Source organism: Bactrocera oleae, chromosome 6 (assembly GCF_042242935.1).
Source record: "Bactrocera oleae isolate idBacOlea1 chromosome 6, idBacOlea1, whole genome shotgun sequence".
NCBI lineage: Eukaryota > Metazoa > Arthropoda > Insecta > Diptera > Tephritidae > Bactrocera > Bactrocera oleae.
In genome coordinates this window covers 34,872,382-34,899,492 of record NC_091540.1, presented here as the reverse complement: position 1 = coordinate 34,899,492, position 27,111 = coordinate 34,872,382, and the positions used below count along the sequence as shown (strand labels likewise).

At 36.3% G+C, this 27,111-nt stretch overlaps 1 long non-coding RNA gene across 1 annotated transcript; it reads right to left on the bottom strand.

The window, feature by feature from the left end:
* Positions 1 to 541: 541 nt before the first annotated feature.
* Positions 542 to 26,550, bottom strand: LOC118682341 (uncharacterized). Its single transcript, XR_004978100.2, has 3 exons — positions 26,316 to 26,550; positions 10,135 to 10,186; positions 542 to 1,550 (listed from the first exon to the last, which is right to left on the bottom strand). It is a non-coding gene; the product is annotated as an uncharacterized lncRNA (long non-coding RNA).
* Positions 26,551 to 27,111: the final 561 nt, after the last annotated feature.

The window sequence follows — 27,111 nt, the reverse complement described above, 5'->3', positions numbered from 1 at the left end:
GCACCACTGGGCAAAAGAACTGCATAATTTTTACGTTAGACGAGATTGTGCGCTCCTTCATATTTACAGTTCATATTACAATATTACCATTATAGTAGCCCTCACGGATATTTCCACAGAAATTTTATACTTTTCCAATGTTTTGTAAATTAAAGCGGCAATAGCATTGTCGGTTTTATCATGATAATCTACAAAAGCGAGAATACGTTCCTCTATGTAGTAGACTCTTTTCTCAGCATCGAGCGGATATAACGCAAAATAAATGTTGTTTGTTGCCCCTCCGAGAATACGGCGCCCGGGGGAAATAACCTCCGAAATCTTTTTAAAATAATATTATAAATTCTACCTATAAACCCGAGATAAGTATTTAATTATTACATACATAGCACTTATACATACTTTTCTCAAAAATCAAAGCTTGTAAATACTTTTCCTAACATTGACTTGTTTAACTCATACATCTTTCCTTCAAAACAAATGGTTTATAAATCACTTTGTTATTTTTAATTTTTATGTTCTCTCCCATATTTGTGGTCGTGCAACCATTAAGTACATTTCAATAAATTATGATAGCAAAAATTAATATTCATTCTTCAGTTATATATGTACGTATGTTTATAAATATTCCTTCCCATATACCAATAGTTTTGCACAGCCATTCAATGAAGTGAGAAATCATCATTCCTTCACCAAACCAACAATGAAATCAGGAGTCTTCGCTGAGCTATCAACATTTAGGCTGCAAAATAAATGAAGACAACTACAACAACTGCACACAATTAACACAAACAACTCTTGACTTCTTTAAAACTAGCAAAGCAAATTAAAGAAAGGCAGGTAAATAAAAATAACAAAAAGAAATGACGAGCTTCTCCCATCTTGGTAAATAAGGGCCACTGAAATGGCTCGACGCTGGGCTCAAGTGTGTTCATTATACGCTCAAAATGCAGAAGCGTCAAGGCAGCACAGATCGCAGGTGTGACCGAAATGGTGTTCGCTGGAGTGTGGAGTATATAGTACACACTCTCCACTCTCTTACTTTTTCTTGCATATTCTATACACCTCGTATCCACTGCTTATGTTCAGAAACTGGTTTATGGCAGCAGCCAATAAGAATGTGCGTAAGAGGGAGAGCGCATATGAGATACTTAAGTTAACAGTACCAAAGCTGATACTTTTGCATGTGTGCGTAATTATATACTTCACACCAGCGTTTGGGCGTGGCTACCCTGTGGAAGAGGGGAAATTAATGCAACAATGGTCGCAGAGTGAGAGCAACCACTTCTACTGCCGCATTAATATATAACCAGATGGAGCAGAGTCTTTTATTTCATATTTTTTTACAATGTGCCACGAAAGCAGAAATCATAGTAGCTGATCTTTTTGCTAAAATCAATGTTGTTTGTTTAATTGTGTGATTGCTGGCTTTTCCGTTTGTTCAAGTGATTTGTTTAACATTTTTCTGGGTTTATTGGCGCACATTTCGGTTGCACCACAGTTGATTGATTTTTCATGTGAGCACCCACTATAAATCGCCAAATTTATTAGAGCTGCAAAAGTACAAAATATATGTACATAGCTGTGTATACCATATATGTAAATAATATATGTAAATATAATCATTTCAGAGAGTCAATATCGGTAAGAGTGTAACAACCATGCAGAGCGTTGTGGTTATATCACATTTGTCTTTTAAATCTAAGTATAGATGTTACGCAAAAAACAAAATGAATTTCAAATTCACGGAAATGTGGCTCAAATCTTTGTCTTTTAGTTTCTCTTTATATATTTATGTACGTTAATTTTTACCCATAAATTCGCTATTAGGTTTTTTTTGCTTACTCTTTTATATAAGTGTATATGTATATACCCTTATATTATTATCTTAAAACATTTGAACACATATTTTTGTAATCTCATCCATAACCTTTCTTAATAATTCGTGAACTTTAATAGATTTTTAACTCATGGCAAATCGTTATAATACACACATACTCATGTTGTTGGTGGTATGGTGATATTTACCCATCAACATGATAGTATCATTTTTCCGTAACTTTAATCAGGAAATGAGCTCATCTCCGATAGGCGCAAATAAACTTTTCGCTCTGCCAAACGAAATGGTTAACCAAATTTCATTTTCTGTGATTCTTTGCTCGAGGATATAAAAATGATTATTTTTCCAAGTAAGTGCAACAGTATGAAAAAGTATATTTCTACTGAAAAAAGTGATTGATGCTGAAATAGGAAAAAAGAGAAAGACGAAATGAAAGAAGTTTGCACATTTACCCGCAGCCTACGGCAGCCACTGACGCATTGACGCATTCAGGCGCAGCAAACGCAAGGACAATCCAGCGCAGTTTGCTCCGCTGTTACACTTTTGCTGCCTGCCGCTCACTCGGGGTGTGTGAAAAGGTAGCGGTGATAAGACTCTCGGGCAGAATTGAAAATTCTTGAAGATTTTCAACGCGACAATTTGATTTCGAGTGTGTACGAGAGACGCGCTGAACCGTTAAAAATGTACGCCTAAGTGCTACATTATATAGCATGGGCCTGCACAGCATATACTTAGCGGAAATATGCACTAGCAAATATTTAAAAAGTTTAAGATGTATGAAAACAAATTTAGCACAAATTTGGGAATCATTTTAAGGTAAATGTGTTAAGTGCAACTGAGTGAAAAAATAGTTTCCGGCATTGAAGAAAATGTAGAAAGTTGTGCACGAAATTAGATGTTAAACTGTTTTTTTCTAATTACGGACCGAAAATAATAAACTTTGATGGATCTTGCGGAAGTAGCAATTGTTATTTAGATCCATGTAAAAACCAAAAAAAAAACATATTACATACTAAAAGTCATATCTTATAGAAAGTATAAGGAGAGCGAACATTTACTTGCCATAAATTCCATAAAAGCAAAGTTACAAGGATTACAATGCATACAGCGAGGACAAATTCACATAAAAACGTGCTGTTATTATACCCTGAACAGGGTATATTAAGTTTGCCACGAAGTTTGTAACACCCAGAAGGAAACGTCGGAGACCCTATAAGATATATACATTTATATATACAGCATGATGAGCTAAGTTGATTTAGCCATGTCTGTCTGTATATATACAAATTAGTCCCTCAGTTTTTAAGCTATAGTTCTGAAATTTTGCACTTGTCCTATTTTCACAAAAAAGCTGCTCATTTGTCGGAACGGCCGATATCGGACCACTTAGCATACAAACTGAACAATCGGAATAAAGCTCTTGTAAGGAGCCTTTGTATTTGTGAATGGTATTATAGCTTGGGTGCAGCCGAAGTAAAAGTTTTTTGTTGTTTTTTATTATAATTTATATGCACTGTTTACTTATATATAATAATCAGTTAATTTTGCTTTCGCTTATTAACATTGGAGTAGGGGAGCAATATGAAATTCAGACTTGAATCCATTGGATTACAGTTTGCGGTCAGAGGTGGAGAACATCACATGTCTTAGAATCGAGCAGCAGTCAAAAAATCTTTGAGTCGAGCAGCGTCGTCAATACGAATATAAACTGTGGGTGGTGGTTTTGATTAATGATCAAATCGTTCGAAACCTTGTGTGAAAACAAAACTTATGACAGGGCTAAGTAAAATGATAAAATTTCTAAACAAAACGTGACGTCTCAAACTAAGCATTGATATGTTCAATGCGTTCTAAAGTTGTAGATTCTATGGCATTGCTCGGAATCCATTTATAATTAGTATTATTGTTCTATTCTTTGATTTTCAGACGCAGGAAGTTGCTTTGCAAATTTGAAAGCAAAGCATTTTTCTTCATGTTCAGAAATTTTAGTCCGTACCAGGTTTTGAACTGCAATTTTAACCTGACTTAACCATGAGAATGCACAAAACAAAAAAATTGAGAATTCATGACCACAATATTTCGTTTCTGAAACCATATAGTGATACATAAGCTCAGATTCATCTAACAGTATAAAATAATGAATTTACTCGAATTTACATGAAATAAGAAAGCAACAAATTGCAGAAATATTTAAGATATTGATAGACTAATATTAAGATTACAGACCTAGAGATAAAGGTTTTTAAGATATGATACACTTAAGCGAAGGAATAGGAAGATGCAGCTTAGTAAATTTTAAAAATTTGCATAACAATTTCATATAAATTGTAACGGGATATAAATGTCATGTGATCTGAGTAATCAACCATACTTCTAAACTTTAAAAATCAACGATAAAAACGAATTTGTTCTTGTTTACTGTATAACGTAATATGTTGGCTATATAAATATTGGGAAGTACTTCTCACAACCGTTTTTAAACTAGGGAGTGTTTAATATGTAGGAAACGAAAGTAACAAAATTCACGTTGTAAATTATTCAATCATTTTACTATATAAATCTGTTGATTGCTATTATTCCCGGAATTCGATTTTAACTTTTTAATTTTTTTAGAAAACATCAAAACTTATATCACCTAGCCTTAAATACTTTACACCAATATTATCGTTCTAAAATTTAGACTCTAAACCATGATAAGAAATATTTGGATTTTATAAATATTTGTTGTTTTATATCTAATCTCATTCCGTTCGGAATAAAAGTACCGGCGTAACATTAACGATTTTACTCTTTCAGGTCTACTAACAGCCACAACTGAAATGTATAAATATGTCTACTTAGAGACGAGTAATACAATATTTTATGAAAATGCCAGCCATGAAACTCAATGTACAATTTTGCTTCCTAAGGAATTCTTATTTGCTTTGAGTTTACTTAAACTGGTCTTCTTCTTGATTCTTGTTGGACAATATGTTTTAATAATCTTTATAATTTAGTGAGGATTAGAAGACTGGTCGTCTTTATGACGACAACATACGATGAAACTACTAACACTCCCTAGGAATCTGGGAGTTTACTTAACTTCCACATGTTCGAATGTTATTTAAAGAAATAATTAAACGCGAAAAGAGAATAGATGCTGTGAATGCTATATTTTGAAAATTGCTCTTAAAGTATTATCCCACATTTTCTTATTATGGAAAACTTATTTCAGTCGCCACCATTTTCCCTTTACTGATCTATAAATTTGGGGAACCTAATTATTAACGAGACTTATAGATGTTCTGCGTAATGTTCTGGCTGTATTATTTATTATTATTTGAATAAAATGAAAGCTTCAAAGAACGGTGTTTGCCGTAATTAAGTTCAAAAACAGGTTCACCGAAACATGTTTTCAGGACGTCTGCCCAAAAGTAAAAATGTTTGCTTTAGGTTGCATATTGTTATCATTCTCAAGTATGTATATATATATCCCCCATATGTTATAAGTATTTTTACAGCGAAGAAAGGTGTAACCAAGTCGCAGAGCAATAAACCAACTAGCCAAGTGCTTCGGTAGCGTCTGTAAACTGATTTATTGCTGTTAATAAACATCTACCGTAGGCGACCAAGAAGCAGTTATAAAGCAAGAAAAGCGCATAAGAGCGAAAGAGTTGAGTGTAATGCGAGCCGAGCTCATTGACGATGGCCTACAGAGCGACATATGATGGCGCAATTTGAATTGTTTCTCGAAATAATGCAAAAGTCGACACCAGCCACAGCAGCCGCAGCAATAGCCAGGCGCAGTCTATGAACACCATACAACCATACCACCAACAACAACTGCGATGTGCAAGTTTATTTGTATGTAAGCAAGTATGTATGTGTATATAAAAATATTTCAGGTTCCCACATCATTGCCGCCGCCAATGTGGCTGGCAAGTAGACCAGAAAGAACAATACAACATCCAAACTTTTGGATCACAACAAATGTTTGATGGAGCAAATAAAAGGAGTTACTTGCTAAAACTTGTAAGGAAGTTTGTAAACGCTTCTCCATCATTTAACATGTATCAACCGCGTCCATAAAACAATATGTATCGGCGCACTAGCAACAATGCGCCCATTGGCGATCACAATGACATCAAAAATGCTGCAACTCAAACTAAATGTTTTATTCATGAATTGCCGTGCAGTGAGTGACTTTAGTGCGGGCTCCTCCACAATGTTTGTTGGTGTTTTATGCTAATGTTTCTTTTGGGTTGTTGCATTCCAAAACCCCTGCCGCCCGAATATTAAATGCCGCGGGAATCATCTGTGGCAACTCGAGTGTACTCTTATTGTTTTTAGCAGTAATATTATATTAGTCATCATATTGAAAAAGGAACTTAAATGATTGGAAAATGTTGGAGCTAAGATTTTTATAATAATAATATGGTATATAACAATAATATAATACTAGTATAAAAAATACTGATAGTTACGAAAAAAGTTTAGTAAAAGCAATCTAATGGGCAGCGTCTTCAGACGGTCTTTAAGTTAATATGATTCTTGGTCCCCCATATTATTATTTTTTTTTTGATAAAAGTGCTAAAGCTAAAAAACTTTATCATATCTTAAAAGTGGGGTAAAACATATTTTTTCGGCTGTCTTTGCTGTAAATGACGCCTTCTTCAAGCGTCAACCAATTGCTGGTGCTTGTTTAGCTTATACTACGAATACTGCCTTTTATCTTTCGGGATTGAAAACCATAAACAAATATCAATAATCGGTAGTCGTTTTTTATTTTCCAAAATATTTACGATTATGATCTATAGACTTTTGCATTTGAACCATATGTCGAAGCACTTTTTCCACTTTGACTGAGGTATCTTAAAAACATGCATTCCGAACGAATCAACCGACTCTTCAGGTGTCGAAAAACATTGACCTCTTAGTTTATTTTTTAGGTAAGGGAATAAAAAGAAGTAATCCGGTCCGAAGTCAGGACTATACGGCGAATTACGCATCAAATCAATGTTTTGTGAGAGCTCGCATTGTCGTGGTGACGAGTATTCAGTCTTCGGCGGTTGCTTTTCCTGATTTCCACTCAGAATTTGGCGCTGTTCTAGTAGTTTGGTTTTGACATGTCAAGTTTTTTCGGCTCAACTTTGAAATACCCATACAGCCGACTGCTGGTATTTTCGGTCTCATACGCGTAAATCCACGATTCATCACCTGTCATAGCCGCGTTTCGAAGCACCGGTATCGAATTTGGGCAATTGACAAATTTTGTGGGATCCAACGAAAACAAATTTTTTACAGTTAAATGTTCACGCAATATTGAATGCATGATGGTTGCAATAATGCAATCTCACGACAATAGGTCACATGACGATCTTGAAATATCAGTTTATGCACAGTACCAATAGTTTCCAAATTCTGAAACCAAATACGAAAAGTATCCAAATATAATATGTATATTCTAACTGGATATTACTCATTCACTATTTTTATCTCTACATGGGATATCACACAACTCTTTCAAAAAAATAAAAGTAAAGGAAAATTACTTGCGTGTGTGTAAAAAGGATGTTAATCGCCAAATTTACAACTTGTCTAGATACGCTTTAAAAATCTCAAATGGCGCAGAAACAAAAAAGACAACAACAACAAAGAACTGCAAATCGTTTTGGAAACTAAAAAGCAACACACAAACAAAAGCAGTGCAACAAGGGCAGTGGAGCTGAAATTCACAGAAGCGACAATTACCACTTTCCGCCACATAACACCCTCACCCTCAAGCGACGCACATAAAAAGTTGCGCCACTATCACTTACTTCAATTGCCAGCGACAAACGACCGACAACAACCACAACCGTATTCACATCCGATTGTGTAACCGCAATTCACACACATCCGCTTCCGTTCGAAATCGACGCCTAATACTCGCGCAAATGTAAGATATAATGCGAATATACACATACGAGTACATATAGACATACTAGTATACATGTATAAATATATATATTTATGGTATATGTATGCATTTCCACATATGTGGGTTATATAAGTTTATGTGTTGAGAACCCGAAAAAACATTTGAAAAATGTACTTTGACACCATCGCAGCTGCTGGCACTGCCAAACGGCAAAGTACCGTTTGGGTGGAAAAGGCGTACTTTCCCACAACAACACTATCAGCCACAGCCGTTTGGAGTCACAGAGTTGTGAATATTTGTATGTTGAAAGGCCTTTGAAAGTTAGATAGTTACTTTGACATATCCTCTGCGCTTTTTTATCTAACTCCAGTCGGCTAAGGACTTCAGAAGCAAGGAAGTTCTAAGTTCGGGTGTAACCGAACATTTTATACTCTCGCAACTTGCAAGGATCAAAGCCCGGGAAATTACTTCAGGTGTTGGCAAAATTTTATAATAAAGGAAATATTGATCCGATTCAACCCATTTTTGACACAAAAACATACTATTATCGAGAGTTTCATTTATTTATTTTATTATATGAATTTCAATTATATATCTTACACATTGATCGATATTTTCGGTAAAAGGTCAAATATAGGCATTAGGGTCCACATATTCAGTACCTCGGGTTTGAAGAGTTTTGGTTCGAATTAGACAATATTTGGTCACAAGTATAGTGGCATAATTTAAACGCATTATTCACGCAAAGTTTTAAGCCGATACAATCATTGTTGCTTGATTTGTACAGTGGCAAGTGAAAGAATCAGATAGAATTTAAAATGGTGTTATATGGCCTGGTTGTAATCCCATTTCGCTCATCTTTGCACTATAACATGGAAATATACGAAGAATCTTATGTACCGAATTTGATTAAAATCGGTAAAGCAGATCCCAAGATATGTTTTTTCACCTAAAAGTGAGTGGTGCCACACCCACTGTCTAATTTGGAACTCCTATAAAGTCATCTCATACCATCCCAAAGATAAAACTGAATGTCTCTGACGTGTTTTGTGCTTGATTGAAGTCTAAAGAGATGCTAAAAACATTTTTTCTCAGTGAATTTTGTTTTTATAGCTTTATACCAAATAACAGACTTGTATCTTGCTGTGGGGCTTAGTTATGACAATTTATTTGTTTGTGATTATTGGCGTTATGTGGGCGTGGCAGTGGTTCGATTACGGCCATCTGCAATACCAACCGTCTTACGGTACCCAGAAATTTTCATTCAAGTTACAGCTTGAACGAACGGACGGACAGACAGTCACTCGGATTTCAACTCGTCTCTTCATCCAGATCTTTTATATATACATAACCCTATATCTAACTCGATTAGTTTTAGGTGATACAAACAACCGTTAGGTGAACAAAACTATTATACTCTGTAGCAACAGGTTGCCAGAGTATAATAAAATGTTTGCGCTTCAGAGAGTGTTGAACACATTTGCGAGGAGTTAAAATTTAGCGAAACGATCTGAACCATTAAATTTCTAGCTATATACTCATCAGTGTTCACACCTTGAAGTGAGGCGATTATCGTACCAGTAGCGTAGAATTATCGTACATGAAACGAAATTATCGTACTTTTAAAAATAATGACTATAATTATTTTAATTATTGCTAATTGTTGCAATTTTTCTTGGAGGTGAAATGTCCAAATCAACATCAGTTGGTTTAGTATTATTTATTTCTTCGGAATCTTCACGTAAAGAACTTATTTTTCACTTTACAGCTACAGAGTGAAAATGATAGTTTATATATAGTTTATAGCCAATGAATTAAAGTTTTCGATTGACATACTTACTCATTAATATAAAAACACAATCATTTAATATAGAAGCATATTCGCGTTGAGCTTCCAGTTACAGTTTTTTTCGAATTACTATTTTAAATCTTGAACGCGAGAACGTTAGCTTAATACAATAACAAGAATAACAACCAACATTCGAACACTAAATATGCAAAGTCTGTGAAGTCTGAACATAATCGAAATCAAACCACAATATCGATATTATTTGTTCGTTGAACGAACCAGTAGATGGCGTTGTGAGCAAAAAGACAGAAGAAATATTTGCTAGCAGTAAGAGCCAAGAGCTCGCGCCTTCTCCTCTTTTTTCCTATAAAAAAAAATCGCCCAATTGTCTGCGAGGGTAGAAATAAGATACATTTTTAATGAATAATAATGAAAATTATCGTACAATCTGCGTACGATAATGATATCATATCGTACATCGTACGTAGGCATGAAATTATCGCATATGTAAGATAATTATCGTACGGTTGCGATCACTGATACTCATATACTCGTAAGTATGTCTACAAATATACCTACACTGCAAGGCAATTGAAAATAACAACTTACTTGGAAATGCTTGGAACCTGGTAAAATAGTAATTAATTTGCTGCAAATATATCTGAAAAAAAATACTTTTGTTATTCGTATCAATTAAATATTTGCAAATATATTCATTTATTATATACATAGGTACTAAGAAAAGATACAGAGTAAAACATTTTTACTTGCTTTTCTTAAAAATCCCTCAAAATTTACCAGGAAGAAGAGTAATCCTTATATACGGTACATTGGCTAAGATCCCAACATTCTAGGTGTAACTTTTTATACCCTGAACAGGATATATTAAGTTTGCTACGATGTTTGTGACACACAAGGATGTTGTGAAAGGAAACGTCGGAGACCCTATAAAATATATACATAAATGATCAGCGTGATGAGTTGAGTTGATTTTGCTATGCCCGTCTGTCTGTTCGCCCGTCTATACATACGCGAACTAGTCTCTCAGTGTTTGATATTATATATTGGTCTGATATTTTGCACACGTCTTTTTCTCCCAAAGAAGCTGCACATTTTTCGAAACCGCCGATATCGAAAAACTATAACATATAGCTGCAATACAAACTAAACGATCGGAATCAAGTGCTTGTGTAGAAAACTTTTTCATATGATGCGGTATCTTCAAGAAATATGGCAGAGATTATTATCCAAGGCATCACTATAATCTCCAAAGAATTTTTTCAGATCGGATTACGATATATATATATCTATTGTAAGGAAGCTTTGTATTTATGAATGGAATTATAGCTTCGGTGCAACCAAAGTTGGTATATGGTCTAAAGAAACACTTAGGCACTTAGGAAACACGATTTTGATTATTTAAAAGATAGTTGTCACATTTCAGAAGCTAAATTTATAAAAAGTCGCTGCTGTAATTCAAAGTAAGCGTCGGTTTGGTTATGGCGCAAGACGAATTTTTTATTCCATATTTCCTCTAACATTGCGGTTACGCTTTTGTAAATGAAAATTAAACTACTATGAATTGCCAAATCATTTAGGTCCGATTACTTGGTCATTAAATGAAATCACAAGTCGGCCTCTCTACGTTGTCTGGCATTCGTTTATTAAGTTTTCGCCAAATTATAAATGAACATTCAAAAATTTTGTATTCGAAAATTCTCAAATTGAGAAGGTGGTGTTCAGCAGATATTTTATCATATCGTCCTCCAGAAGGTTTCATTTTTAGACGAAAGAATTGCATCCTGAAAATTTTTTTAATACGCTCTTTTTTTCTCTACATCGTAAATGCAAACTAGCGATTAATACAAAAAACAGCCAATCATTAATCACTCAATCAATCGATCATAATTAATCAATCTTAATATAGTCTGTTCAGGGAGTAACTAGTATTTATTGTAATATGATTTCTAATAATAATAATAACAAGTTAGAAAGGGGTAAGTTCGGGTCTAACCCAACATTTCATACTCTTGCAACTTGCGTTACGTATTACGCATATAGGAGGTAGTATTGACCTGATTTTATTTACTATATTTTTGGCTTTACGACATATAATATTATTAACAGAAAAAGAGTGTCTCTGAGTTTCATTTAGGTCACTTACCATCGCCAATATAAGGAGTAAAGCCAGCTGAATGTTTCAAAATCCTGAATATCAGTTAGGCCAAGTTTTCACCCGATTTAATCCATTTTAGGCACAAAGATGCACCATTATTAGAAAAACACTCAGGAAAAGACTTTTTCCGAATTTCAATAATGTATTTCAAAGATTGACCAAGATTTTCGATAAAAAGTTCGCCAAAGGAACTGGGGTCCACACATTCGGTAGCTGGGGTGGTGCGACGCTCATTGACTTAATTTGACATTAGCTCCTCTATGGTCGTCTTGTATCATCTTAGGTGAAAAATTTTATGTCTCTGGCGCGTTAATTATTGATTTATCGCGTTTTTACTAGTTTTTAACAAAATCGTTATATCGGCAGAGGACTGGGTTATAATGCGATTTCATCTATTTTTACACTGTCGATAAGGGTTTCCTATGTGATTTGTTCCTAGCGAATTTGGTTATTATAGCTTTAGTGGTAGTGGGAGATATGTACATTAAACCTATTAAAGAGCAGGGCGACGCTCATTCATTGACGACAGGTGTCCCTTGTTACTGTAATTTCCTCTACCAAATTACAGATCTATATCTTAATTAAGTGCTTAGTTATGGCATTTTAAAGGTTTTCGATTAATGACGCCCATCTACACATTTGTTCTCACTTTTTGGCCTAGGCACGTGTACCAATTTTCAGTAAGAAATCCTAATTTTTACTCAAGTTATCCTTTGCACAGAGGGTAAGACGGACGGACGGACGGAGAGTCACTCGGATTTCGACTCGTCTCTTCATCCTGATCATTTATATGTATATAACTCCATATCTATCTCGATTATTATTAGGTAATACAAACAACCGTTAGGTGAACAAAACTATTATACTCTGTATACAGAGTATAATAACTAGTTGCTGTAGCAAAATGTTGCAAGTGTATAATATAATATTTTTAAAAAATTATACGATTAAAGTTTATACTTAAGTTATTTGTATATGAACACGAACATAGGCATATACATATATGAATGTGTGTATGTATATATTTATATTTGGGAACATACCTATGTTATGTTAATTATAGAAATCCATTTTTGGAATAACTTACAAAAAACTGCGAATTATACACTTACATAAGTATAAGGTAAGTATATAATGGTACACATGTACATATATATATATAAATATATATACTTATATAACATTTACAGATGAGCTGATAAGCTTCATATTTTTTCTGCCTACTGAGTTTAAAGAGATTTGGAGAGCTGATAAGCGCTTGCGAAATAGCCGAGAAACAGTAATAAATTCACAACTAAAATGCGGAAGGGGTGCAGCAAACATATGAACATACAATCATGTGGAATTTTCGTACACGTGCCATAGCCCCACCCACATGTAAGGCTGGTTTAAAGAATTTCCAATATAAGAAATGGGAAAATGGGGATTAAATGTTTTTAAGTGAATGTGGAAGTTAGTAAAGTTAAATGCATGTGATCTACTATCTATCTAAATATGTATGAACATTTATATAAAAACTTACATATATACATATGTACATACATATCTGCAGTAGCAGTTTTCATTTTCCACTTCTGCTTCAAACCTATGCAATCTTCTCTCGCAAATCGAGCTCCTCTCTCTGCCTTCCCATTGCACATATGTACATAAGTACATTATCTCACTTGCAAGAGCTTATTGTTGCAGCTCCTTTACAAATCATTTACTAATTTATATATAGTCGCCATTCCGCCTTGTGTTTTTGGAAATGCGCGTCACATGTGTCCGCAATGACGTTGATTAAGCATCAATTGTGTAAATCTCAACACTGTCACACCTCCTGCCATATCGCTCAAACCACCAAACCACAAAGCTAGCGGCAACCTTTCGCCTTCGGTGTCATCGTAGCGTGTTGCACGTCGGCGTTGCTTTGCTTAATCGTGCTTATCACATATTTAACGCGCCCGTCGTTTGTGTGGAGTTGGTACAAATCGCCTTCGTACCGATGACATTTCAGAATTTGTAGCAATTATCCCCCACCTGGGCTCCGTTGATTTTGCTTTTGTTTTTGCTATTATTTTATACTGCGTGCGCGACGCAGCATGACGAATCGCTTGCAATGTTGCAACAACACGCTCCCATATGTGTTGTTTGTGTACCGTTTACTGCAACAATATGCCAGACAAATCGCTTTTTGATGATAAAATTGGTCTGGTGATAATTAAGCGAGTCGCCAAATGTGTGCGCAAATAAGCCTCAATGATGCTGCAGTGGATAACATACTCCAGCTTGAGCTCGTGCTAGTGCAAATCAGATGCTTAATTGCGTTTCTAATGTTCATTGTTATTAGTGGATATTATCGATGGGGAAGAAAAACATATCTTTTCAAAGCTTGAACATCTACAGTGTTGCACTCTAAGTTAAACTCAAGCAACCTTACTTCTAGAGTGATGAGCCGGATAATATGAAATTTGTATACGAATACAATTGACAAAGTCTCCGAAATGGGAATATAACGAATATATGAAGATAATCCCTCCCTATATACGTCTTCATTATTTTCAGTGGCGGATCCGCGAGGGGTTATGTTACTTGACAACATAAGTTTTTATACCCTGAACAGGGTATATTAAATTTGCCACGAAGTTTGTAACATCCAGAAGGAAACGTCGGAGACCCTATTAAATATATATATAAATGATCAGCATGATGAGCTGAGTTGATTTAGCCATGTCCGTCTGTCTGTCTGTCCGTCTGTCTGTATATATACAAACTAGTCCCTCAGTTTTTAAGCTATCGATCTGAAATTTTGCACCTGTCCTTTTCTCACAAAGAAGCTGCTCATTTGTCGGAACGACCGATATCGGACCACTATAGCATATAGCTGCCATACAAACTGAACAATCGGAATCAAGTGTTTGTATGGGAAACTCTTTCATTTGTCGAGATATCTTCACGAAATTTGGCACGTATCATTATTTAAGGCATTATTCCAATATCCAGAGAAATTGTAAAGATCGGATGACTATACCGTATAGCTGCCATACAATCTAAACAATCGGAATCTAGTGCTTGTATGGGAAACTCTTTCATTTGACGAGGTATCTTCACGAAATTAGACACGAGTTCTTGCTTAAGGCAACAAATTATTCTCCGCAGAAATTGGTCAGATCAAATCACTATATCATATAGCTGCCCTACAAATTGAACGTTCGGAAACAAGTTCATGTAAGGGACCTTTGTATTTGTGAAGGGTATTATAGCTTCGGTGTAACCGAAGTTAACGTTTTTTCTTGTTATAATTTCATTGTGATACAGATATCTTCACTTTCACGTTGCTCCCAAGTCAGTACCAAAAATAATAAAGTTTTCTGAGCTTAATTTATGGTTACTTGCTTGAGGAAATTGATTGCAAAAGTTTGCATATGCAAAGTAAAGTATTTAAAAGATCGATTTCAGAGTTCGCTACTGCCATAAAATCAGAGTGCGGAAAATTCAAATTCCGAAGAATTTTCGAAGTAACATCAATATTAAAAAATGTATTGGAAGGAAAACGTTTTCTGTTAAATGTTAAAGAACAGTCAACCAGAGAAAGCAAAAATATTTCATTAGGGATATGGGGCTCAGGTCGTGAGATAAGCGCTAAACCACATTATGTATATCCACTTAATTTCATTAAAATATTACATATACGGTTTAAAATCAGGTGGAAAACTGGATATCATTATATACCTGATATAATTAGAACAATGGGAAGGTCTGGACTGATTACATTTATCGAAATCACCGACACATGCGGTATAAAATCTGCTAAAAAAACGATACTCATTATATGTAGTTGTGGGAGTTCCACATATTTGGCATCGGGAGCTTTAAAAGGTATTGCCCGATTTAGACAACTTTTATTCGTGAGGTGGCGCACTATTTGTAGAAATTTGTATTCTGATAGTATTCGGTATTGGTTGATTTATGATATACATTTATGTTACTGTTAAGTAAAAGGCTCAGATGGATTTCAAATTGTGAAAAACGGGAAGTAAATTTCCATATTGTGACATAAGGATACAAATGTAAAGTCACGAACCATATTTCATTGAAATTAGTCGAGTAGTTTCTGATATATAGGACTACATCAAAAGGTGAACGGTGCCACGCCCATTGTTAAATTTTTACTTCGTATCCTTTGAAACCCTTAAGTGCTATCCTAGCTGTAAAATTTATTTAGTGTGTTATGGCCCTTTTCGTGGTTTTAATATAACCGTTATATGAGAAACGTCAGTTCCATTTCACCCATTTTCACACTGTATCAGCAAGTTTGGCCGATAGAGCTCGTTCTACGGTACCAAACTACAATTTTAGGCCTTAATTTAGAGCTAAGTTATAGCACTTTATAAATTTGCTATTAACAGCATTTTGATGGTCTGATTCCGCCCATCTGCAATACCAACATCACTTGGATAATAAACATAGTACCTAGTTTTATCGAAATATCTCAATTTTTATTCAAGTTATCGGTTGCATGGACGGCCGGACAGACAGACAGTCAATGGAAATTCAACTCTTGTTGTCATTCTGATAATTTATATGTATATACATAACTCTATATCTATCTCTATTAGTTTTAGGTATTACAAACATTCGTTAGGTGAACCAAATTATTACACTATGTAGTAACATTTCACAGGAGATAAAAATTTTCCCATCAATAGCATATTTATTGGATCCCATTATTTAAACGCCAATTGAATACCTGATTTTAATATTTGCACTACGGATAATGGATTCATCTGACCTTGGTATCAAAAATGGATCGGCTTATCTCTAAAATCATACACAGTGGACATTCTTGCGAAATTTTATCAATATTGACTATCCTAGATACTGTACATATTATACATATGTGTATATAGTATATGCAAATTTATTTCAACTGAAAATTGCTTTACTGTTTTAATGTTTACCAGACTATGTAGTATATTCTAGTCAAAAGCGGTTTCATGTTCGGTCAACTTTTTTTCACCTGCATTTTTTGGCGAGTGTACCAAAGAACGGTACAACAATCAATTCGAAAAATTTTTTCTTTTTTCGACGGTCAATCTTAACACTTTATAAAACTCTAATCGTGTCCGTCATAATTCGTGCTATTTTAACGAAATATTCTCTGTAAGATTTGTGGCCCTTTTCGGAACCGAGAATATCTTAAAAGATAAAATGAGCTGTACGAACTTTAAATCGAAACCGCATAAATCAACAAGTTAAAATCCAGGGACTGGGAATGGCTGGGACTTTACATTAAGATCTGGAAGTATTCAAAGCCTTAACAGCTGAGGGTAGCAGGCAACGACTTGGCTGCAGAACGTTGCCAAAATCGCTTGGGTGGTCAGAGCGTCAGTTAAGAAGAAAACAACTCTGTGGTAAGTTCGAAACCCAACCGAGTATTTCAGTTAGAAACAGTTGCGTCTTATACACTTATAGCATATATCTATAAGCTCTTAAAGTTTGACAAAATATTAGACAAATACAAATTACTAAAAATTATTTTTACTTATGAAAATCGTTAAATTCATTTTAAATATTCGAGTTAGTGCTAACAGAATGAAAACTGGATCAGACTATTAGACGCCGTTATGTCCTTTGATGAGAGCAGACAATAGCGAATTCGTGAAGAATTAATTTTTACATGCCGCAGACTAAGGAACCGGCTATCAGACCAAACCTTCAATGTCAGAGTGTATTTGGGATGTATTTATGTATGTATGTAGTGTGATTCAACCACTGAGTGTTAATATGGACCGTTCCATCGCCAAAGTATGGTAACTTTATTAAAAGCAATTGTTTAACTTGTGATCCTTGCAGTGTTCCAACGCAGAGAAGCCAGTGAAACTGCAATGTACACAAAATTCCGACATCACACATCATTATCGGCACAAAAAGTGCTGCTGGCCAAGGCAAAGGGCCGTAAACATTGAAGGTGAAGAAATCGTACTGCCAAGAGACGGTCCGATAATGCTCGAGAGCAATTTCTACACATGTGACAACTGAAATTGCAATTATTAATGTGCAAAGCTGTTGCAAGCGCTTGTTTGGTTGCCTACAGGGAAGAGAGGGTCTCCACTAACTCGATAGTTCGAAGAGTGTTGGCAAAAAGTGCGCTCAGCCATGCGCCGAGGTGACGCTGCACGATGCGACTTTTGTTACACCTTTTGCCATTCCAGGCACATGCTTCGCCCAGACCGCGAACGCTACGGTCCTTGATGTGTCTCCGCGACAGTGATGGACAACTAGTTTGAACATCACACAACAACAACAATAGTGGTTATTGCTGTGTGTATTATTAGTATTATTGCTGTTATTGTGGCGTGGCTGCTTTACTGGCTGACATTTATGATGAGGTTCTTAGGACTGCCGAGAAAATTTAATTGAAATACCGAAAACGGTGACGAATGTCCATATGTGTTCGGTTGCTATCGTTGCACATGCGCCGCATCATGCGCAAATTGCAAAGCAATCGACTCTCACAAAATTATGATGAAGACGTCAAAATGTCTGCGTTTGTCTCCGTCGTCGGCAAATGTGCCGTTGATCAGAGAAACTCTTTTTGCGCCAAATGTTTTAATGCGCATTTTTGTTAAGACAGAGGAAAAGAAAAAAGCTTTGATGGCCGGCAAACTTTGTATTGCCTGCTTCCGAGCAATTTTCGCAAAATTTTTTATTGACTCTCGGTTAATAAAATTGAGTTCGAACATTGATCACTCGCACAATGATGACAGCAGCAACAAAACAGAAGCACTTTCGTGTAAAAAACTACAAAACGAAGGTAAAAAAATAAATTGAGATGTCAATTTCGGTGCAACTGTTAATCATCAGTCCCCAAAGTAACACCGAAAAAAGCGCGCGACTTTTCGACAGTGATCTTAACAGGTACATATCAAAACATAAAAAAGTACATACATATGTATATAACAGTTATAGTTTACGCGCGCACTTGTGAAATTCTCGTCATGTTGGAAGCGCAACGTTCGTCTGCCACAACTTAACAATGTCATCACGTCACAATCTCAACGCTGAAACTTTAGTGAGTTTTTACTGCTGTTGATAATGACGATCTGTATGGGCGTTATTGTTGTTGCTTGAGACCCTTCTTTTGTCTTACGAATCACCGCAACAAAGTAATTTCACTTACCTCTCTTTGGGTTTATTTTACAAAGGAAAGATTGAAGCAGTTTTGGCGTGCAAGTTCGCAGCGGTTTTCACGCGTCGAGCTCAGCATGAGATAAGATACATGCAAGGCGACAATAAAGCGAGTATTTTATGGTAGAAGCAAATATAATGCGTGAAAGCAGACTTAAGTGGACGCAATAAAGTTAAGTTGAATTTAAAAGTGTTTAGCTTTGTTTATGAAATATTTATTTTATATTTACGAATAACTGTTTATCGTGTAATTGTAAACTCTTAGTCTACTTTTACGAAGAAGGCGCAGTGAACGTTTAATAGAGGCTTAACGAATAATAGATATGATTTACAGTTTACCAAATAATATGATAACAATAGCATGTTAAGTACATCGCTCATGGCTTGGCTATGCGAAAGCTCTGTCCAAAGCTCGCCATCAATCAAATTTAATCACAATTAATTCTGAGCAGTGTTTGGATTGAACAAATAGTTATAAAAATGAATTATTGTCCACTCAGGAGTCAAATTGTAGTTCATCAAAGTGGACTGTCAATATTTTGGTATGAGTATGGAATACTTTTCCTTACCTATCCTGAAAAGTAGCAAAAACACCCAACAGCGGCTACCATATAATGTCTTCAGATCTTTAGAAAATATCCAATGGAAAAAAATTTAGAAAAGGAAATGGTCTGAGACCTATTTATTTCGAAGCAAAAAGCAAATCCCACCACAAAAACAGGATCGACAAGTGGGAAGTCCGCTTAATCGGTTTGATCAAATAAAACGAATTTCGACCAAAATATTTGTTTTACTTAGAAACGATATCTGACTGAACCGAACTATTAACGTTCGAATAAAAGATTATTGCAGAAGATAGTATTGAATATCTGATTAATTGTTATTTTTGGAAAAATGTTGAAAAGCGTACAAGGAAAATTAGAGAAACCAACTTATACCGGGGAAGTTTTTTTCTTATCAAGCTATAATTGGAACCAATTTCCAAAAAATTGGGTTAAAATTAAATGAAAGGGTAAATTAGTAGTACTTGAAAGGAAAACTGCTTAATTTTTTTTGTGTTAAAAATAAGCTCTCTGATATACATATATTTAAGGGTACATACATATATTATATTATTTCCTCCATCCACTTGTATAGCTTAAACTTACCTAAGACTTTACATATGTAAATATCTTTTATAACTTCGCACGCAGTTACCTTTTAAAAGGTGAGCATGAAATTAATGTATGACACGATATTGGAGAAGGATATTATCCATATATAAAATACTTAAAAAATAAAAATGTCGCCGTTGTCATTCTGGAGTAATAATCCTCAGAGTGTAAAAGATATGGGCGCAACGAAATTCTAGTATTAAGTTCGAATGGTTTAGTAATTTTGTATACCATAAATTGAACTGCAGGAGAAATATTTAATATCTTATAAGTTTTTACCAGCCATGTACTCATTGAAATCATGCTCCAATTATGGACCTAGATTTAAAAGTTTCTCAAAAGGATTAGACATCAAAAAAAGTAAGATAATTATAAGGTTGTACCAGAGGATTAATGTTAAATTTTCTTACAATCTCGGAGGAAATTGATCATATCGGATTACTATAGCATATAGCTGCCATACAAACTTTACGATCAAATACATGTTCTAGTATAGAAAATTTTTTTATTTGACGAGATATTTTCACGAAATTTTACATGTATTATTATCCAAAATAAGAAATTGTTCAAATCAGACTACGATTGCCTATAGCTGTCATACAAAATGATCGATCAAAATCTAGTCCTTGTATGGAAAACGTTTTTATTTGACAATTCACGAAATTTGGCACGAATTATTGCCTAAGCCAAAATTGTAATCACCGAAGAACCCTACAACCCTATTGTTGCAATCTGGCAACTCAGAACTTTATCGTAAAGTTTGAAATTTTTTATGATGTACATACTTAGAACGTTTTAATATACGAGCACTAATTGTGTTTTTTACAGTAACTTAAAATATTCATCTCGGATTAACTCAGCAACAGTGCACCGATGAACTTAAATAAATTTTTGACAATGAAGCTTCATCAAGGACCAGTGCTTATGGATGTTATGGAGGCTGTTTAGTGAAGGTCATCCAAAATCAGTTGTGGTTTCGGAAACTATTACTAGTGGAAATCAGGAAAGCCAACCGCCGAAGACGGATCACGCTTCACCACGACAATGCGAGCTCTCACTTATCGATTGAAACAACTGCATTTTGAGTATTTAAAACATCGATTTGATGAGTAATTCGCTTTATAGTCCTGACCGAAAGACTTCTTTTTATTCCAGTACGTAAAAAATAAATTAAGAGGTCAATGTTTTTCGACACCTGAAGAGGCGGTTGATGCGTTCAGAACGCATGTTTTGGAGATGCCTCAATCAGACTGGCAAAGGGGAATTTTGATTTTTCGCGGGTTGTATACATTCGATTATCGGTATTTTGTTTTTGTTATAATCGAACACTGTTTGTCATGTGCTTGCATTAGGAGCCAATTTGGATTAGTAGTTTGTTTTTGACAACAGAAAAGGTAAGTCACGTTTTTGTATGCTCTTCGATTTTTGACTTTTGAAAGAAATGGATCAAAGAATATATATTAAATTTTGCGTTAAAAATGGAATAAAGTTTTCCTAGGCACTTGAAATATTGACTGTGGCATTCGGTGAGTCCACTTTGTCTCAAAAAAGTGTTTATAAGTGGTATAAGCGGCTTATCTGCCACTTTTTCCCATTCCGAAAACTGAAGAAACCAATGAATAGAATAGATTAGAAGAAAATGAGAAAGATGCACCTCGACCTAGGGTCTATTGTGCCCTCCCCTAAGTCACAACGACTCATTTAGTCCCAGCACATTGATGAATTCCAATGTACTGCAAGGATACAAGGGCCTTATTTCTGCGTGTGCAGATTGCTGTACAGTCTATTAGCATATGTTCTAGGGTTTCCGGCTCCATGTCGCAGAACCGGCAGTTTACACAAGAGGCTAAGCCCATGTTGTATAGATGCTTCTTAAGCTTACTATGACTGGTGTAGAACAGCTAGGTAGGTAGAGTGGCTGTCTAACGACGCACCTAGGCCTATAGGAGGCCCATTGTAATACCACCGGGACTAATGTTCCCTCACTCTATCGTCTCCTCTCTGAACCAACCTGTGCTCCTGATGAAGATCATCAGTACAAATAATTTTATATTATCAACTTCTGATATGTAGTCAAGGAACCCACGACCTATAGTTGCGATTCTTTTTCTGTATAGAATTTTACATTCGCATAGAAGATATTTTACATACTCCTCTTCTTCTACTTCCTGACAGCTTCTACAATAGTCGTTGTAAGGTACACCTGCTGGCATGTCTACCAATTAGACAGTGACCTGTTAGTACTCCTATCAGAGTTCTTATGTCATTCCTCTTTTTCAGGGATTAATTGTGGAGTGGTACCTGTTCTGGCTAGTTCATCTGCTTCGCAGTTACCAGGTATATCACTATGCCCTGGAACCCATTGCAGGTTTATCGTGAAATATTGTAGGATGTTAGATCCTTTAATAGATCAAGACGTTCTTTCATTATCTTTGATGAGACCATAGGAGACTTGAGTGATTTCAAGGTCGCTTGGCTATCTGTATAAATATTATATATATGCTCCTTGTTGTGAGTACACTTTTTGTCAATACAGCAAGGCTTTCTTTGATTGCTGTAATCTCCATCTGGAAAACACTGCAGTGGTCTGGTAACGAAAGGCGATTTTGGTGTCTAATGTTGCAGAGAAGGCACCCGCTCCAACTCGATTATCTAGTTTGGATCCATCCGTGTAGATGCTAATTCCTGCATTCCTGTCCACCTCGTCCCTTTCCCACTCCTCTCTGGTGGGGAAGGCAATATTGTGGACCGAATTTAACTTCAATTCTATTGGATTGCGGAAATCCGTGGTTTTGGGTAGAAACGGGAACAAACTAAGTATTCTAGAGTGCCCTTGTTGCAGGCGATTAATTGGGAGGATTCCCTTAGTCTGAGAGCTGACTTTGCTGCTACTTGCTTACAGAACAGGTCTGTTGGCAAAAAATGTAGAATGACGTTTAGTGCCTGGCTAGGTGTTGTTCTAAGAGCTCCACTAGTGCATATACTGGCTGCTCTTTGTATACTTTCCATACGCCTCACCGCGTATTTCTTATCCATTATTCGCCACCATACCAATATACCGTATGTCATGATTGGTCTGACAACTGCTGTATAGAGCCAATAAGCTATCCGAAGTGCTAGCTCCCATTTAGGGCCATCCTTTTACAGGTGTAGAGTGCTGTGGCTGCTCTCTTCCCCCTAGCATCCAAGTTTTGGTTCCATGAAAGCTTGCTGTCTTAGATTAGTCCTAGGTAGCTTGCCTTATCTCCAATTGTTAGTCTGCAACCAGTTAATAATGGCGCCGTAACTTCTGGAATGTTATGCTTTCTGGTGAATAATACTAGCTCTGTCTTACCAGCATTTGAGTTTAATGCGCACGATACAGCCCAACTGTTTATATCGTCCAAGATCGTTTGCATAAGGTTTGCGAGAGTATTCGGGAATTTACCACTAACCGATACTGCCACATCGTCAGCGTAGGACTCCTTCTTTTCTAGATCCCACAGCAACTTATTCATTTTCAGGATCCAGAGAAGTGGGGATAACACGCCTCCTTGAGGTGTACCCCTTTGGACGGATCTGCACATCGTTGACGCTCCCAGCATTGAAATTATTGACTGCTCGTGAGCATCTGTTCAATTAATTTTCTGAGAGGTTCGGAGATGTCCAGATATTTAAGCGCACTCAATATGGCCCTAGGCTGGATGTTATTGAAGGCTCCTTCTATATCTAAGAAGGCAATTAGAGTGTATTTTTTAACTTCCAGAAATTTTTCAATCTCCGCCACCACAGAGCTCAGCGCCGTTTTTATGGATTTCCCTTTAGAATACGCATGCTGCGAACCAGCTAACTTATCTGGTTTTAGGTTGTTTATTATATGTAGTTCTATTAGTCTTTCCAACGTTTTTAGAAGGAATGAGGAGAGCCGAGGTAGAACAAGTAGCCGGAATTTATTTCTCGGAAGATTGATTACATTTTTAAACATGCTGAGGTCGTAACCACCCATTAGCAACCTGGCATAGTGCATGCCTTGAAGTTTTTGTCAATGTCTCTCCCTATCTACTCTTTCCTCATACGGAGCAGCTCCTTTATGGTATGTGGACCAATGGGTTTCAAGGTTCTCGTCCTACCATTCTGGTGGAGGCTGTAAAGCGGGGCAGCTCGAATACCGCTGAGTATGACAATACTTTCATTGCGATGATTGCGATGGAGGTTTATCTCTATATACCGACTTATAGAATAGACTTCCGCTTGGAAGATGCTTGGAAAAGTTCCCATGGGGATGGAGAGTTTGGTGCGTGGTCCTGCCACTCCTGCACCAATACCCTCCGACGCTTTCGACCCGTCGGTGTACCACTTGATAGTGCTTTCCTTTAGCAGTAGGTCTAGCGTGGAATCATTCCATTCCGCCTTACTGTCAAGGTTAACTTTGAACTTCTTAGTGAAGCTAACAACTTTGGTAATGCTGACCTTGACGATATTACCTTCCCTCTGCCAAAACCTTCTGCTGTCATTTGAAGCAGTGCTGCTGTCGGACACGTACGCATTGCCTACCGAAGTCTGCGATGTTTCGAAACCCAAGCCACCGCCCCATATGTGATAATCGGCCACTCGATCATGGTGTATGCATGAGTGCTTTCGTAGCCTTGACTAAGGTCAGATCCACAACTCTCTGCAGCCAAGGAACAGATTTCTGAGGCCTGGAAGCTGGCTGGACCTGCATCTTGTAAACGGAATGATTGTAGTTTAAATGGGGTTGAGACCCTACAGCGTCGTACGGCACATCCATCTGCGTTGTGGTGCTTCCACACTCCTTTTCTCTAGTGCTCTTGCTTTCGTGAAACATATTGCCAAAAGCAGCTTCGATGTATAGGAAGGCGCATAAGATCACCTCGCCCCCATCTAACGAACTTTGTAGAAGAGCAGTAGTTGATCTGCCTGCTCTGTAAGCATGCTCCTCCGCCATCAGCACCTTTGATCGTATTTGGTAATCAGTGATCTTTTCCATACTTCTCAGTAAAAAGTAAGTTAGACTAATTGGTCTAAAAGATTTCTGCAGTGAAGAGCTGTTTTACGACTATCTAATCTAAGCGAGATGGCTTGTGTTCAACCACAGGTATAAGCTGGTCTTCTCGGATTGTTTCCGGGAAATGCGCAAGAAGAGCCGTAGTTTTTCTTCTGCGCTGGACGTATAGGTTCCATCCGATCTTTTAATGGCTAGTACTGTGTCCGTCTTGCCTCTAGTCAGAGCCTTATGCAGCCTTGCTGCCTCTGGTGTTGAGGAGACGTCTTCACAGAACTTCTTGAAACTCTTCGGCTTTAAGACAGCAAAATTTTCTTGTGGTTCGCAGCTGCACTTGTAGTCCTCCTAGTCCCCGGTACGCTTGGCCTTGTTAATAGCGTACCGTTTTCCTTAGTTCTGAGAGTCTACTTGACCGTAGTCACAGCAGTTGCAGTCTGTGCTGGGCAGCACTTCCCACCCCAATTGGGTGCCTTGTGACTTAAGCACCTGCACCACGGCAAAGTGCCTGCCATTCGCAATGGGAAACCAATGAAATTAAAGCGTTTTGCCACAATTGATGAGATCAAGTCAGAATCGAAGAACGAGCTGATGACCATACCGAAAAACGCATTTCAGAAGTGCTTCAAGGATTGGAAAAAGCGTTGGCATAAGTGTGTTATATCCAAGGGGATTACTTTGAAGGAGACAAAAGAGATATTGATGAATAAATAAGTACTTTTAAAAAATATTCAAAATTCACCTTTTCCTTTGAACACGCCACGTATATAGACCGTAATGGAGAATATTTTGAAAAACAATAAAGGGATTCTCGATGATTAACATTTGTTGTTGTTCTTTAATCCCGAAATATTAAAGGCCACCTACTTACATATATATCATATAGCTGCCACAAAACTGACCGATCAAAATCATAGATCTTTTCTTTCCATTTATGCAATCGGAAATGTACCTGTGAAGGGTATTATAGCTTCGGTGCTGCCGAAGTTAACGTTTTTTTAAGTAAAATTTATATGTGCTATATAAAACATGTGAAATTGTTGGAAGAAACCTAACTTCACCATTTAAATCCGGTGACTTTCACGCAAATATAAAAATGTTCAGAGAATATAGAAGCCAAATATTATATATATTTATATTTTATATTTTCAATGAAAACTTTCCTTCATATTCATAAAAGATTTCGGTCATATATTATATCTGTGGAATCACAAATAATATAAACGTGTTATATTCACAAACTTAATGTTTACTTAATCAATACAATCTTAGTTACGAAGCTGTTAGTTACCTGTGATTCCAAAACCTCACTATTTGAAGTCAAATTTTGACGTTTCCTAAACGCTACGCCACATCTAGTAAATAAATATATTATTATCGAATATCAGCAATATTCAGAAGACAGGTGGTAAATGCATCTGAATATAGCCCGCGAACGCATCAGCTGAAATAAATAAAAGTTGAAAGATTTTTTTTTACAAACTTCTTTACAGCGTCGATTCAGGTAGCAAATGTCACAAACAATTTAAAATGCCATTTTTACAGTGACGATTTATTTGTTGACATGTGCGCGAGACCAAACCAATACAAACTGTTATACAAGTACGAGCGCAGTGTTGATAAAACTGAAGTAGAAAGAGATATGCTAATGTAGCTGCGATCCACGAGATGTTAGCGCTCGTTGACTTGAATACAGTTTAGATTGTGGGGAAGGTGGTTTATGTATATACGTACTTATGTATGTATGTTATAGGGGGACTTTTTAGAGATGTAGAATTTTTATTTCAATGGTCTACAATTCGGATTTATTAGTTCGCAAGTTTTATGGGAATATGAATTTCCATATTGTGCACAACTTTTTCTACCCTGAACAGGATATATTAAGCTTCATGCCGAGCTGAGTCGATTCAGCCATATCCGTCTGTCGGTCATTTGTCGGAATCGGCGATATCGGACCTCTATAGCATATAGCTACCATACAAGTACAAACTGAATGATAGGATTAAGTTCTTGTATGAACAACTTTTTCATTTGACGAGATATCTTCAACAAATTTGACATGCTTTATTTTCTAAAGCCATGGCGCA